The sequence below is a fragment of the Anoplophora glabripennis genome, unplaced genomic scaffold (assembly GCF_000390285.2).
Source record: "Anoplophora glabripennis isolate ALB-LARVAE unplaced genomic scaffold, Agla_2.0 scaffold62, whole genome shotgun sequence".
Lineage (NCBI taxonomy): Eukaryota > Metazoa > Arthropoda > Insecta > Coleoptera > Cerambycidae > Anoplophora > Anoplophora glabripennis.
Genome location: NW_019416420.1, coordinates 66,651 through 80,632, shown reverse-complemented (window position 1 = coordinate 80,632; position 13,982 = coordinate 66,651).

The following is a 13,982-nucleotide window of genomic DNA, read 5'->3' as shown; positions in this document are numbered from 1 at the left end:
ATCGCCACTTATCTAGTATCATCAAATTTGAGCAAACAACCACCAAAAACATTTTGTTTTTATTATCCAATCATTTGTTTAATTCACATTATTTGTTTAATTTTGGTTATTACATATAAACATATTTATCATTATTTTAAACAATAAAATCGGGGAAATGAAAATAAGCATCTAATATAAGACCAAAGTTGGAAAAATACAAAGATTTTCGAACTGTTCTAGTGTTATGTCCAGTTCATACAAAAAAAGTAATTCAAAATTTAGTTTATAATGTTATCTACATAGTTATACAGGGTTGGACAAATGAATCAGGACACCTGTGTACAGGATAAACTACAAGTTTAATTAAAGAATAACGTTAACAACAGTTTTTGTAAAATTTTTATTTTTTTTCAATGACGTACTTTAATTTCTAACATCTACTTTATTTTTAGAGATACGGCATTGTCGGCAGTTTTTTATAGCATAGGCATACGACATAGAGTTTGGTGGGTATGCCATTTATTGTTTTTTAAATGTTGAATAATACAATAAAATAAAGAGTAAATATTTTATTTAATAAATATGAAATTTGTTATTACAAAATATGGAGCACTTGCATATTAAAAAAGATTCATAGTAAATGATCATAATAGTGACCTTCGGTAGCCTGATCAACGAAGGTTCTTAATTTATTTTGAATGACATGCTGTGATATTTCTTGAACGACCATCCTAATTAGTTCTTCCAACTCTTCTAACGACTGAGGTTTGGTCTTGTAAACAGCAGATTTTAAATAAACCCAAAGGAAATTGTCTAACGGACTTAAATCTGGCGATCCCGCTAGCCACTGAATATATCCTCTTCGCCCTATCCTTCTCTGTGGGAATACATTATTTAGGTACGCACGTCAACTCCATAATGAGGCGGAGCTCCATCTGGTTGGTACCAAATGTCATTTGAGAGTAGTTTAGGATTTGCTTGGTTTGGAAATAAACGAATCAATGCTGGAGCAATTTGCTCTCGCAAAAGTTGTAAATAACGACTAGAGTTCAAATTTTTTCTGAGAAAGAATGGGCCGATGATGTGTCCTCTGATTGTGCCCATCCATACATTTAATTTCTGAGGATATTGAGTATGATTTTCTTCTATACAAAGTGGATTTTGATCACTCCAGTAACGACAATTATATCGATTCATCGGAGACAAAGTTCCAATTATATGATAAGGTAAAATAGAAAACCTTAACTAAATTTTAAAAGAAAAAAACAAACTAACATTAAATATAAGAATGTAAATACTATATAACATAGAGCAATCAAAATATATTATTGACAAAGTTTCCACTATAAATGTTCATCATTTCCTAACAAAATTGCATCCTTCTATCATATCAGGGTCCTCCTCCCTTTAATTCTTGTACTAAATGTACTTTATACGGATGAAATTTATTTTTGGACAGTATGCTCCTTACTGATCTCTCGCTAAAATTGTGTATAAGGCTACTTGATGCACTGAAGTAAATCAACCTTATGAAACACATTAAAATGAAATGTTAAATTTGTAACGTGCAGTCAATATAACTCCTCTTGATAAATTTATTTGAAAAACACTGAATATGTGGGCTCCTCGTAGCTCGCCCGTAAATCTGTAAAGTGTCTACAGCGGTGGTCATGGTTACCTTCACGCAGCAGTGTGGGCTCTGTTTAGTCCGACCATAACCAAATAAACGCTATTTACGGCTTTTTTCTTAATAAACTTAATTTGTTCAAGTATAGTGTAAAATTTTGTTACTTAAATATCATTTCTTGTGTGTTTTTTAAAAGATTATAAAATTAATTAAATGAGATTGCAAAGACAGCCTAACAGCACTTGCAATGCTATCTATTGAAATTTATTTCAAATAAAAGCAGAAGAATGGACTTTGGCTATAAAAAATTATGTTGAGCACATTTGTCCTATATTTCAATAGTACTTAAAATAAAACTACCCAATTATATTTGTTGCTTTTTTTTTCAATACTTCGTACTTAAATTTTTTGGTCCGTCCATGTTTAGAAGTCAAGAACCGCCACTGGTTGTGTCCCTTCATGAAAACACACATCCTCACACTTCTGAACTCAAGAACTGTTCTCTTCACAAACTGGTGGTAGGATTTTGAGGGATTTTCCATACGTCCTAAAACATCGTTTTTTCTGGTTATTATAAATCTTATTGAATGATTTTGGTAAACCAACGACTTAGGGATGATATCGAGGTTAAAGGGATCAAAATCTATTATTCCTGATTTACTGAGAAAGTTACTTAGTACAAAAGTATGCGAATAGTGTATTGAGGTAGAGAAAATACGTATCATTTACATCTCTAATCTGTTTATATGTCACAAAATATGTTCATAGTTTTAGCAACATTAATTGTAGGAAAGGTGGTCATTACCTCAATACCGCTGAATGTACTGTCACATTCGCATATGGGAATAATCTAAACTTACGTGTTTAAAAGAAACCACTACAGAAGTCATTTTTAGTGATATAGATCCACCTTTCACCTTCAACAAAATGACATACTTAGTTGAATAAATTTAACGATTAAATTATTTTTTAATTCTTGGTAGCGCCATTGACTCCGCACGCAAATGTCGAGCTCTAGTTATTGTAATTTCAAGTAAGGCGGATAACGTAGAACCAATTAAAGGCTGCACAGATAATTTACATGTATCTTGCTTGTCTATAAAAAAATGCTACTTTATTTGACGAGTGATATTTATATTCAATTTTTTACTTAACAAATTACTAAAATTTATGCGGTTTCTTAAAGTTTCTTAAAAATTGATATATGCAATAATTTTTTTCAGTATAAAAATGGCACCTTTTGGCACTGTAAATACTACTAATTGAACGTTATAGTTTCCAATAGTGTACCTATATTATTTATAAGCATAACAGGGTTTATAATTTCTAACTTTGAAATTGCATTGACGTTTCTGAGATGTGCAAGAAAATAATCTTAAGACTCGTAGAGGCACTAATTATATTTTACTTTTACCCCTTTACGTCCAGTTAGAAAAAAATGAATAGACAAAAAGTCATGTCATGTGGTAATCAACTCAGCGAAAAAAAATATGCTCCTTATTACGTTTTCCAAAACTAATAAAACTTATGTCGACATGTTTTTACAACCGTGTAATATTCAATATTTGAATAACCTCCCTTCAAGGAACCTAGCCTATAAATAACGTTTTTTGTTTTTGTTTCAGGTAAAACCGGGGTAAAACTGCTCTCCCGAAAATAAAACCGTTGACACGCTAGACTGATGTTGAGCCCGACTGAGGTTTAACTATCACACATGAGGGATTAACAAACTACAGAGAACGTTTAATGTGGAAAGCGCAGACTGTGGGAAAAGCCACCTGCGATTGTCGCCGCGGTGGCTGCTACCTGACCTTTGAACCTTCTGCCTTGCCCTGCCTACCACGCCACGTTGACAGGTCTTTCTCCGGGTATTTTTACCTCCAGCGCAGAGTGAGTTAGTGTACTGCAAGGCGCACATGTGTTGTACACCTTTGCGGGTATATTCTTTTTGTTGCTTTGGGTCGGGACTTTTGGAACAAGTGTTTTAATTTGGGACGTCTGGCTTACTGACGCGAATGATACTTAAATTTGTTCTTACTAATGATATTGGTAGCCTTATTTTTATTCAGTTTGTTGTCAATAGTGGGAATTTAGAGGCCAAATTTCAAAGAAAAACACCAAATTTTCTCAATTGTCGACGTTTCGTCACTGATCGTGACATCCTCAGGACACTATAAAATTTAATAATTTCTAAATTACATCACAATTTATAAATAACAAACTTAACATTAAAATATTAAAAAAGTGTGTCTAAAACATTACAATAAAATGAATACAGTAATATCTATATAAACATGAAAAAAATTACAAATACAGGCACACTAACAATTTTTATATATCACAAATTTAAAAAGAAAAGTATTAAAATTACATAAACAAAATGTTTTTATATAATAAGTAATAAAATAACAAAATATGGTTAATATTTTAATGTTAAGTTTGTTATTTATAAATTGTGATGTAATTTTGAAATTATTAAATATTATAGTGTCCTGAGGATGTCACGATAAGTGACGAAACGTCGACAATTGAGAAAATTTGGTGTTTTTCTTTGAAATTTGGCCTCTAAATTCCCACTATTGACAACAAACTTAAATTTGAACTTGGTATATTTATTTAATTATTTATATAATAAACATTTAATTATTATACAGGCTGTCTTACGGTAACGGCATCAGAATATTTCAGAGACTACTTCGATTTCAATTTTGAAAATTCAATTTTTTGGGGTTTTCGGTGTGCTCTCTAAATATGCCATTGATGTAGCACTTCCGGTTATACCAGAAATAGCTGTCAACTTCGTTATATTAATTGGAACACCCTATACTTATTATATTATCGATAAGGTAAATTAAAAATAAGTAATATAACCGTTTTCGAGATAATCGACATTTCATAAACAACGACAGATGCAAATGTTTCGAAAATTCCTTATCTTTTTTCGTTCTGGAAGTTTTTACTTATTTTTCAAAACACACGAAGAACATAGAATGCACTACCTTCCACTATCAAAATCACCTGAAGAAAATTATACCAAGTGATTAATTTTTTACGTTACATTTTGAAAACTTAAAACCGACAACACCTTTTAAATTCAAATGGAACAACCCTGTACTTTTTTGCACCGTGTTATAAAAAGTCAAATTCTCTTTTCACCGGTATAGGTATTGTAGGGTTTACAGTTTCGATTTTCTCAGATATTTGCGGTTTTCTTACATTCTCAAGAACAGAGCTGGGAGTATTTTGACAAAAAAAAATACCAAATAGTATTTTATATTTTGTAAAATACATTTGTTATAACCCCAAAAATATTTTGTATTTCAAATACTTTAATAAAGTATTTTGTATTTTGTATTTTTAAAAAGTATTTAAAATCTTCTAAAAATAATTTAAATATGTACTCTTGAGTATTTAAAATACCCGAAGTATTTAAAGTACCCAAAATACCTACCAAAAGCAAATCTACTGCTACCTTTTAGGTCACTATCATCACTAGTCAAGTGAGACAATGATCAAAATTTTAAATTTATTTCTTTTATCATTAGTGAGCTATTCTAAGAAAAACTAATAAAAATATATTAGTGAATTAAATATTCTGCATCTCAGTAATCCAAATGAAAATTATTGTTTCCAGACTCATTCCCAATTTTTTGATGATCTTGAAATCGGGCTTGACTAACACTATACATTTTTTAAGTCACATCTTAAGAGTTTTAGATGTAATATTTCACAAATATATTTTATATACCTACTAAGTAATTTATATTTAAAATACTTTGCCAAAGAAGTATTTTGTTTTTAAGTATTTTAAAATACTTTCATATTAGTATTTTGTAATTTGTATTTTAAATACATTTTGAAAATATTTTGCACAGCTCTGTTCAAGAATATTACGTTAAAAATAATCATCAAATGTGCTTTGAAAGGCAAATATTGGTATTAACTGCAATAAAGTTGTTTACCGTTTTATAATGCTAAGACATATTTTTCTAGTTGTTTCTATTTAATATTCCTGGTTTTTTGATATGTAGAAAAAAATTATACAGGTTAAGAATTATCCTAACTTGTTTGTAATCTCGTAAGTGAAACGCAGACAAAAACATACGCCTGTACGTTTGAACTGTTATTATATTTTTCCATTATCTTCGTTCTCACGGCTTTTAATCATATTTTGGATCTAAGTACCCAAATGGTTTCACTCAAATTTGGAAGTTAGCACAGGTAGACAGTTGACTATCATCATTGTAGGTGTATCAGGGAATCTATTCTTTAAAACAACCTTCATTTTTAACTGTCAAGAAAGCTGAAATGCTTACTTATAAATTTTTAATTTTAAGTAATTTAATTTAAAATAGAAACATTTTTGTTACTTATTACAAAAATTGATATTCCCTCTTGCATATGAAACATAGTGACGACACTTTCTGTTTTATGTTTAAGTATTTTCACGATATCATATGAAGGTACATTTTATTTTTAAGGAACCATATTTTCTATAATTTATTTTTTGTTTAATTCCACATATTTTAATTAATTTCGCTTGTTTAAAAAAATATGCTTTATAACAATCAGATCTGAGGACCAGATTTTGAAAATGAGGCAAATTTTCATTTTGTTTTTTTTTTTTTCACAAAGAATGTCATGAATATAACGGCGTAACAAGTATAATTAAAAGAGAATCAAGTTGCATCTAGTGACATAAAAATATCCTATTTCTCTTACTATCTTTTAAAATATTGATATTTTTAACCAACATATGGCGAAGAAAAAACTCTTCCTACTTACCTCTTAGGACGTTCAACGTACATCTTTATATAAAACAACGATTCCTAAAATATAATCCTCTTAATGCTCTACCTATGAAAACTTTAAAAATTTTGAACTTGAAACTCTTAGTTGACATACATTTTTATTTATTTGAGTGTAATATATCACTAAGGTATGTTAGAAAATTACATTTTTTTCAAACATCTAAAAATATGTAGCAAATTCACCACCTCAATGAAACAATGATGAAAAGGAGGATATCATATAAATTTTTGAGTATTTACTTCATTATAAACTAAAATATAATTATTTCACATTCCATTTTTAGTAAACATTGTGTATCAAAATAGTTTGTATTAACGAAGTGATGATAATGTCCCATATACGTGAATTATTATATAAATCAAGCTCACAATTAATAAACAACTGCAGCAATAAAACAATTCCCGAAACCGCGCGGATATTACGGGCATTTTTAATGCGCTAAACTGGTATTAATTATAAAATTAAGCCCTCCTCTATGCATCCATAATGCCGTATTTATTGTTGTTTTTTCCGGGGCTGCCGGTCCAAAATCGTCCGGTGAAATTTTGCGGCAGCGCAGCATTAATAAACCAATTAATTTCGAAACCAAAATCCGAATAAAATCCTATCGCTAAATAAAAAGGACTAAAAGCTCCTGCATCCTTTATTCGGCACAATCGCAGCGTATTAATTGTTTAATATCTTGTGGAACACGTGTTCCGGCTTCCAATAAGGGATTTACTTTATAAATGTTAATTGCCCGCGCGGTGTTATATGCAATGTGCGCCCTGAATTATTAACATTCTCCCTGATATCAAACCGCATTCTGGTTTCGGAGGTGTTTTTTATACTTTATTTAAACGGGGATTCGAGCCGAGGCGCAGTACGTGGCTTTTTAATTTTGTAAATTATCTCCTTTTTATACTGCATGTTAGATATCGGTAAATTTTGCGCATCGGTTTCTATAACACAGGCCGACAAGATTTTAACCCAACAACACGAATATACTTTCCCAAAGGATTTTGGTGCGCTGAATTCGAATCCGAGGTCCAAATTTCTCAATTGGCTTTGGTTTTCGAGATATCCTAGCCTAACAGTGCCAAAATCGCGATTTTTTGACATATTTGATGTTACGTGGAAAGATATTTTTTTTGCTGAAACCATTAATGGGATCTTAAAGTACTATACTTACTCTTTAAAGCGCATTCGGATTTATCCCGATATAATTTTTTGTCTTTGAGAAATCGCATGTTGAAATTTAGTAGTTCGACTTATTTTTCGATTTTTGAATATAAATCACAAACACATCACCACAAACCAAATTCATCGACACACCGAAGTAGGTGTCTTACATATTTTTGGGGTCGCTGATAACGAATCTGAACTCCAAAATACTCTTATCACGTAAAATCTTGCAATTAAAAAAATATCTAAAAATTCGATATATTTTACGCAATTTGGAAATACACAATATAAACTAATACGCTCAATCTCGAACTCATAAACTCTAAATACATAAACCCAGCCTATAAACCATTCACCAAACCTATAAACTCTAAACTCATAATCCCACAAGCATATAAACCCTTAACTCTTAAATCCATAAACCTAAAAACCGACAAACCCACAAGCCTGTAAATCTCAAACCTATAAACCTCGAACTCAAATCCATCACTGCAAACCTAAAAAAAAACCGTTAAATCTGCAAACCTGGAAACTCATGCTTGTGGGATTATGATTTAGAGTTTATACCTAGGTTTGGAGTTTATGGGTGAAGTGTTTATGGGCTTAGGGTTTTTTGGGCTTAGGGTTTATGAGTTCGGAATAATGCGTAAAATATCGACCATATATCGAATTTTTAGACAATTATTTAAGTTCATTACAAAATTTGACGAGATAGAGTATTTTCAGGGTGCCGATAAATTTAGGTTTGTACTGCTGTGTTGTCAGTAGGTACATTCAAAAATCGAGAAATAACAGATTACTAAATGACATGCGATTTCTTAAAGGCGAAAAATGAGTAAGTGTAGTACTCTCTAGTAAGACGCCATTAATGGATTTAGCAAAAAATATACCTATCCTTGTAAGATAACCACAAATATCACGATTTTGGCACTTTGGGCTAGGATATCCCGAAAACCAGAACCAATTGAGAATCGGATTCGAATTCAGCTCACCAAAATCCTTGGGAAAAGTACATTCTGGTTTCTGGGTTAGAAGGTCGGCCAAATTTTGTCAGCCTATGTAATAGAAATAATTCAAGTAAATATATTCCTTGCAAGAAACATATTGTATTGTTGTTGCTCTAACATCACTCTTGATAGCGACAAACGAGCAAAAATAGCCACGATAGATAAATAAGCCCTTGTTATTTCAGATTTTTTGTTTCATTTTTTTCAAAATTTCAATATCTCCAAGTAAGAACTATTCATATCAAAGATATGCTGAAAACAGCAGTTGCACTGTAATATATTAACAAAATTACATGGGCAATGTTTTGTGTCAAAAAGCCCTTCTAGGTAATGCACGAACCCACAAGCTGTCAAAGTTCAACCTATCTTCCGCGACTGAACTTCTGGAGCTGNGCGGTTTCGATAACACAGGCCGACAAGATTTTAACCCAACAACACGAATATACTTTCCCAAAGGATTTTGGTGCGCTGAATTCGAATCCGAGGTCCAAATTTCTCAATTGGCTTTGGTTTTCGAGATATCCTAGCCTAACAGTGCCAAAATTGCGATTTTTTGACATATTTGATGTTACGTGGAAAGGGTACATTTTTTTGCTGAAACCATTAATGGGATCTTCAAGTACTATACTTACTCTTTAAAGCGCATTCGGATTTATCCCGATATCATTTTTTGTCTTTGAGAAATCGCATGTTTAAATTTAGTAGTTTGACTTATTTTTTGATTTTTGAATATAGATCAACACATCACCACAAACCAAATTCATCGAAACCCCGAAGTAGGTATCTTACATATTTTTGGGGTCGCTGATCACGAACCTGAACTCCAAAATCTCTGTCACGTAAAATCTTGCAATTAAAAAAATATCTAAAAATTCGATATATTTTAGGTACGCAATCTGAAAATACACAAAAGAAGCTAATACGCTCAATATCGAACTCATAAACTTTAAATACATAAACCTAACCCATAAACCATTCACCCATAAACTCCAAACCTATAAACTCTAAACTTATAATCCCACAAGCATATAAACCCTTAACTCTTAAATCCATATACATAAAAACCCACAAACCCATAAGCCTGTAAATCCCAAACCTACAAACCTCGAACTCAAATCCGTAACTGCAAACCTAAAAAAACGTAAAATCTCCAAACCTGGAAACTTAGTTAAGGGTGTACATGCTTGTGGGATTATGAGTTTAGATTTATAGGTTTGGAGTTTATGGGTGAAGTATTTATGGGCTTAGGGTTTATGAGTTCGGTATAATGCGTAAAATATCGACCATATATCGAATTTTTAGACAATTTTTTAAGTTTACTGCAAAATTTGGCGTGATAAATAAATAAATTTAGGTTTGTAGTGCTGTGTTGTCAGTGGGTACATTCAAAAATCGAGAAATAACAGACTACTAAATAACATGCGATTTCTTAAAGGCGAAAAATGAGTAAGTGTAGTACTCTAAGACCCCATTAATGGTATTAGCAAAAAATTTACCTATCCTTGTAATATCGCGATTTTGGCACTTTGGGTTAGGATATCTCAAAAACCAGAGTCAATTGAGAATCGGATTCGTATTCAGCTCACCAAAATCCTTGGGAAAAGTACATTCTGGTTTCTGGGTTAGAAGATCGGCCAAATTTTGTCAGCGTGTGTAATAGAAATAATTCAAGTAAACGTATTCCTTCAAAGAAATATCTTGTATTGTTGTTGCTCTAACATCACTCTTGACAGCGACAAATATCCACGATAGATAAATAAGCCCTTGTTATTTCTGCATTTCACTTTAGTATTGGTTTCTTTCAAGTGGCGTCCTTATAAATGGAAGTAATAAATGTTACTAGAACATAATTATAGGTATATCTAGTAGAACATAATTATATATCCAAAACACAAAACTTTTTCAAAAAAATGTTTTTTTATGTGAAGGACTTCCTTAATTTCTATGCTTTCATTTTTTTAGTAATAGTGGTAGACAAGGTGATTAAACAAAACATATCACTCCGTGCAGTGGATCCGTAATTATTCTCCGCTTCCAAAAAGGCCTGGCCAAAATCTCCAAGCAGGAACTATTCATATCAAAGATATGCTGAACACAGCAGTTGCACTGTAATACATTAACAAAATTACATAGGCAATGTTTTGTGTCAAAAAGCCCTTCTAGGTAATGCACGAACCCACAAGCTGTCAAAGTTCAACCTATCTTCCGCGACTGAACTTCTGGAGCTGGAGCTATCCGCCTTGTAGTCCGGATTTGACCCCGTTTGATTTCTTTTCGTATGTATTTTTTAAAGCGTATTACATTTTTTAAGCAGCGCTTTAAATATTTTTTATGCGGTTTTCAGTATAAACCCTTTTTTATATAGACAAAAAATAGTTTCGTAGAAATCACACAATCATTTTAACCCATAATTATAGGGTAAGGTTGCCTAATTTGGAACACTTTTAAATTTTTTTTTTTTTTATTTGAAAACGCAACGAACAGTTAATGTCTGTTGTATACATGCTATAGCAATACTCTTACTTATTCCATAAAAAAATATTACAAGTTGCCATAAATGAATACAAAAAAATTACTTAAGAAAAACAAAACTATGTGCAAAAGTCCAATTTAGGATACCAATTTCTCAAATTGGACCACGAGTTTCCTTATTTGGACCTTTCGGAAAATAGAACAATAAACAGTGAAATTAACAAAGTATAACTCTAAATGGTGTATAAAAGAAGTAAATGAAATGTAACAAATATATTAGTCATCTGTTAAGTTACAATCATTGCAAAAATGTTTCTTTAAAGCTCTAGAAATATTTGCACATTTTAACGTGGCGCCAGGTTCTACATCCCACACATTGAATCATTTCTTCAACAATTTCCTCTTCACATATTGCACAGTACCAGCTTTTACTTTCTATTTCCATAACATCAGGTAGCAGATCCTTTTTAGGCATAATTTTCTGCGTATGACATTCAATTGGCTCCACTTGTTTCTTAACTTTGTTGACTTTAGAAGTTGATGGCTCTGAATACAGTTGTTTTTTAACAAGGTTTTCTCTAGAAGTTGAAGCCTTTGATGTTTCCAGTTCATTTTTGTAAGGAGAACTAGTTAATTCGACTGCTTTTTGGGTACGAGATTTCGGTGCTTCTTTGTTTTTTTTCTGACATGCAAAGGTGATATTTCTTGATTGGAAACATTAAGAATATCTACTGAAGATTTTCTTTTGTGATTGATTAACTGAGCAATGATTCATCATTGTTGTTGTTAGACTCAGCTTCGAGTAATCCATTCATCATTGATTATTTTCTACGTTGGGGCATCCTGCGTGACAAAAAGCGATACAAAATTAAAGGGTTTCTTAAATTGGACCGGTTCAATTTAAGTCCAATTTAGGCAACTCTGCTCCAAACAAACAAACTTTAGTAAAACACTGACAACGTGTTAGAATTATTTAAAGGTTATGGTATGAGAAACAACTTAAAAACATACTAAAATCGACTACATTATAAATAATATAGCATTTACCGACCTGTTAGCTTCTTAGTCCTACGGTATGTATTGAAAATTTAGTATCAGTTCACCTCGAATAACAAAATACTTGAGAACTCCGTTACTATTTGCACAAATCTAATACCAACTGAGACTCTATAATGTTGGAAGGTGTAGTTTGTCTCACAACTGCGAGATGGTGTTTAGTGTTCTCTATCAGTACAAAAATGAAGTGGTCCAATTTAGGAGCCGGTCCAATCTATGCAACCTTACCCTATGTAACTTTATTAAACAGCTTGTCGTGTTATACTTAAGTTTATCATAATTCACTACCACCTATTTTATACTATTTACGCAATTCATTTTATATGTATAAAATATTCTTGTGTCTACCTAGAAATAATTTAACGCTGGCACTTCATAGAATGAAATTTAAAAGATACTTGAAACATTTTACGTCACCATCAGGGTTAAAACTGTTAAGATTATCGCGACGGAAACAAACGGGTTATCTTTATGGCTCCCCATTGACCTCAATGGGTATAAAAAATTATATTTTGATAACTGAATCGTAGGTGACTATTAATTTTAGACATTATGATAAGGGATAAGTGGCACATGTGAGATAGGTTTCAAAATGGAGTACACGTCTCTTGGACCACAGAAGATGATGAAATTGTCTTACTTTTTGTTTTTCTTTAATTTATGTTTTGTCTTAAATTTTGATCGACTAATTCGTTTAATTACCTTGCTCATCTACACGGTGTTTTGAAAAAGGTGACAAATTCTGGGGATTTTTGGAACATTAAAAATTAAGATTACTTTTTCCTATAGGTCATAGGTCTACTGTTATTTATATTTTATATGGCTTTTATCACATTTTTGCCATATCTTGGCCAAAGATCATTTATACTGCATTCAAATTGGATACAATTATCTATGCTTTTGATGATGCTAAATCTGTCATTATTGTCAGTTTTTGACTATTTGTAGAGGTTATTTTTTTAGATTACCTATGGCTATTTTGAGGGTGAAATTTTCTGTTATTCTCCTTGATATAAAAAATGTAGTTAAGTCTCTCGCATCCGTATTTCTGTGTTAATTTTCAAATAAAGTTAGAGCAAACAAACTAGATACTTGTTGCTGTGATTGGCATGTTTTAACTACGATAAATGTATGTCATCAATGGAAGTTTGTTGAACCCAAAATTTGTTGATAATTTTGCGGAGATTTATTTAAAAAGTAGAAATATGAATTAAACAAACAATATCTAATTGGCTTTATTAAAGATTACATTATAATATTGCCTGATGTTATAGGTCCTAATTTGTGTTATCTTAAAAGATAATTACTGATGGATTTTCATTTTGTATATCGAGGGAGAACAACTTATCTGTGATAAATAAACGCTCTTATTTGGCACTTATTTTTTTTTAATAAAACGTAAAATTTTCGGAGTTTTTATTTATTTTATTCTACGTTTTGGATGCTAATATGAATATTAATAAAGCATATGCAGCATGGCTCCAGCTATGCATAGATGAACTGACACTTGTAATAAAAAAAAGTCTTGTGTGATTCATTCCTGCTTGTGAACAAAATCTACCACTATTTGAAATCGATGAATCTATTGAATTTCAGAACTAATTTTATTCATTAGTAAAGTGCAGTTTCTGTATGAGTTGCGACAGAATATTATTAAGAGAAGTTTCTCAGAACGAAAAACAGACTAAAGGGTCTAAACTTTCAATCCTAGCCTACTTTAATTTTTTGCTTAATATCATACTTTTTCGGTAGTAAAGTGCTATTTATGTATGAGATACGACAAAATGTTATTAAGAAAAATTTCTCTTAATGAAAAACTTAAAATCGAACAAAATGTCACAGTAGACCTTGGATTAAAAACT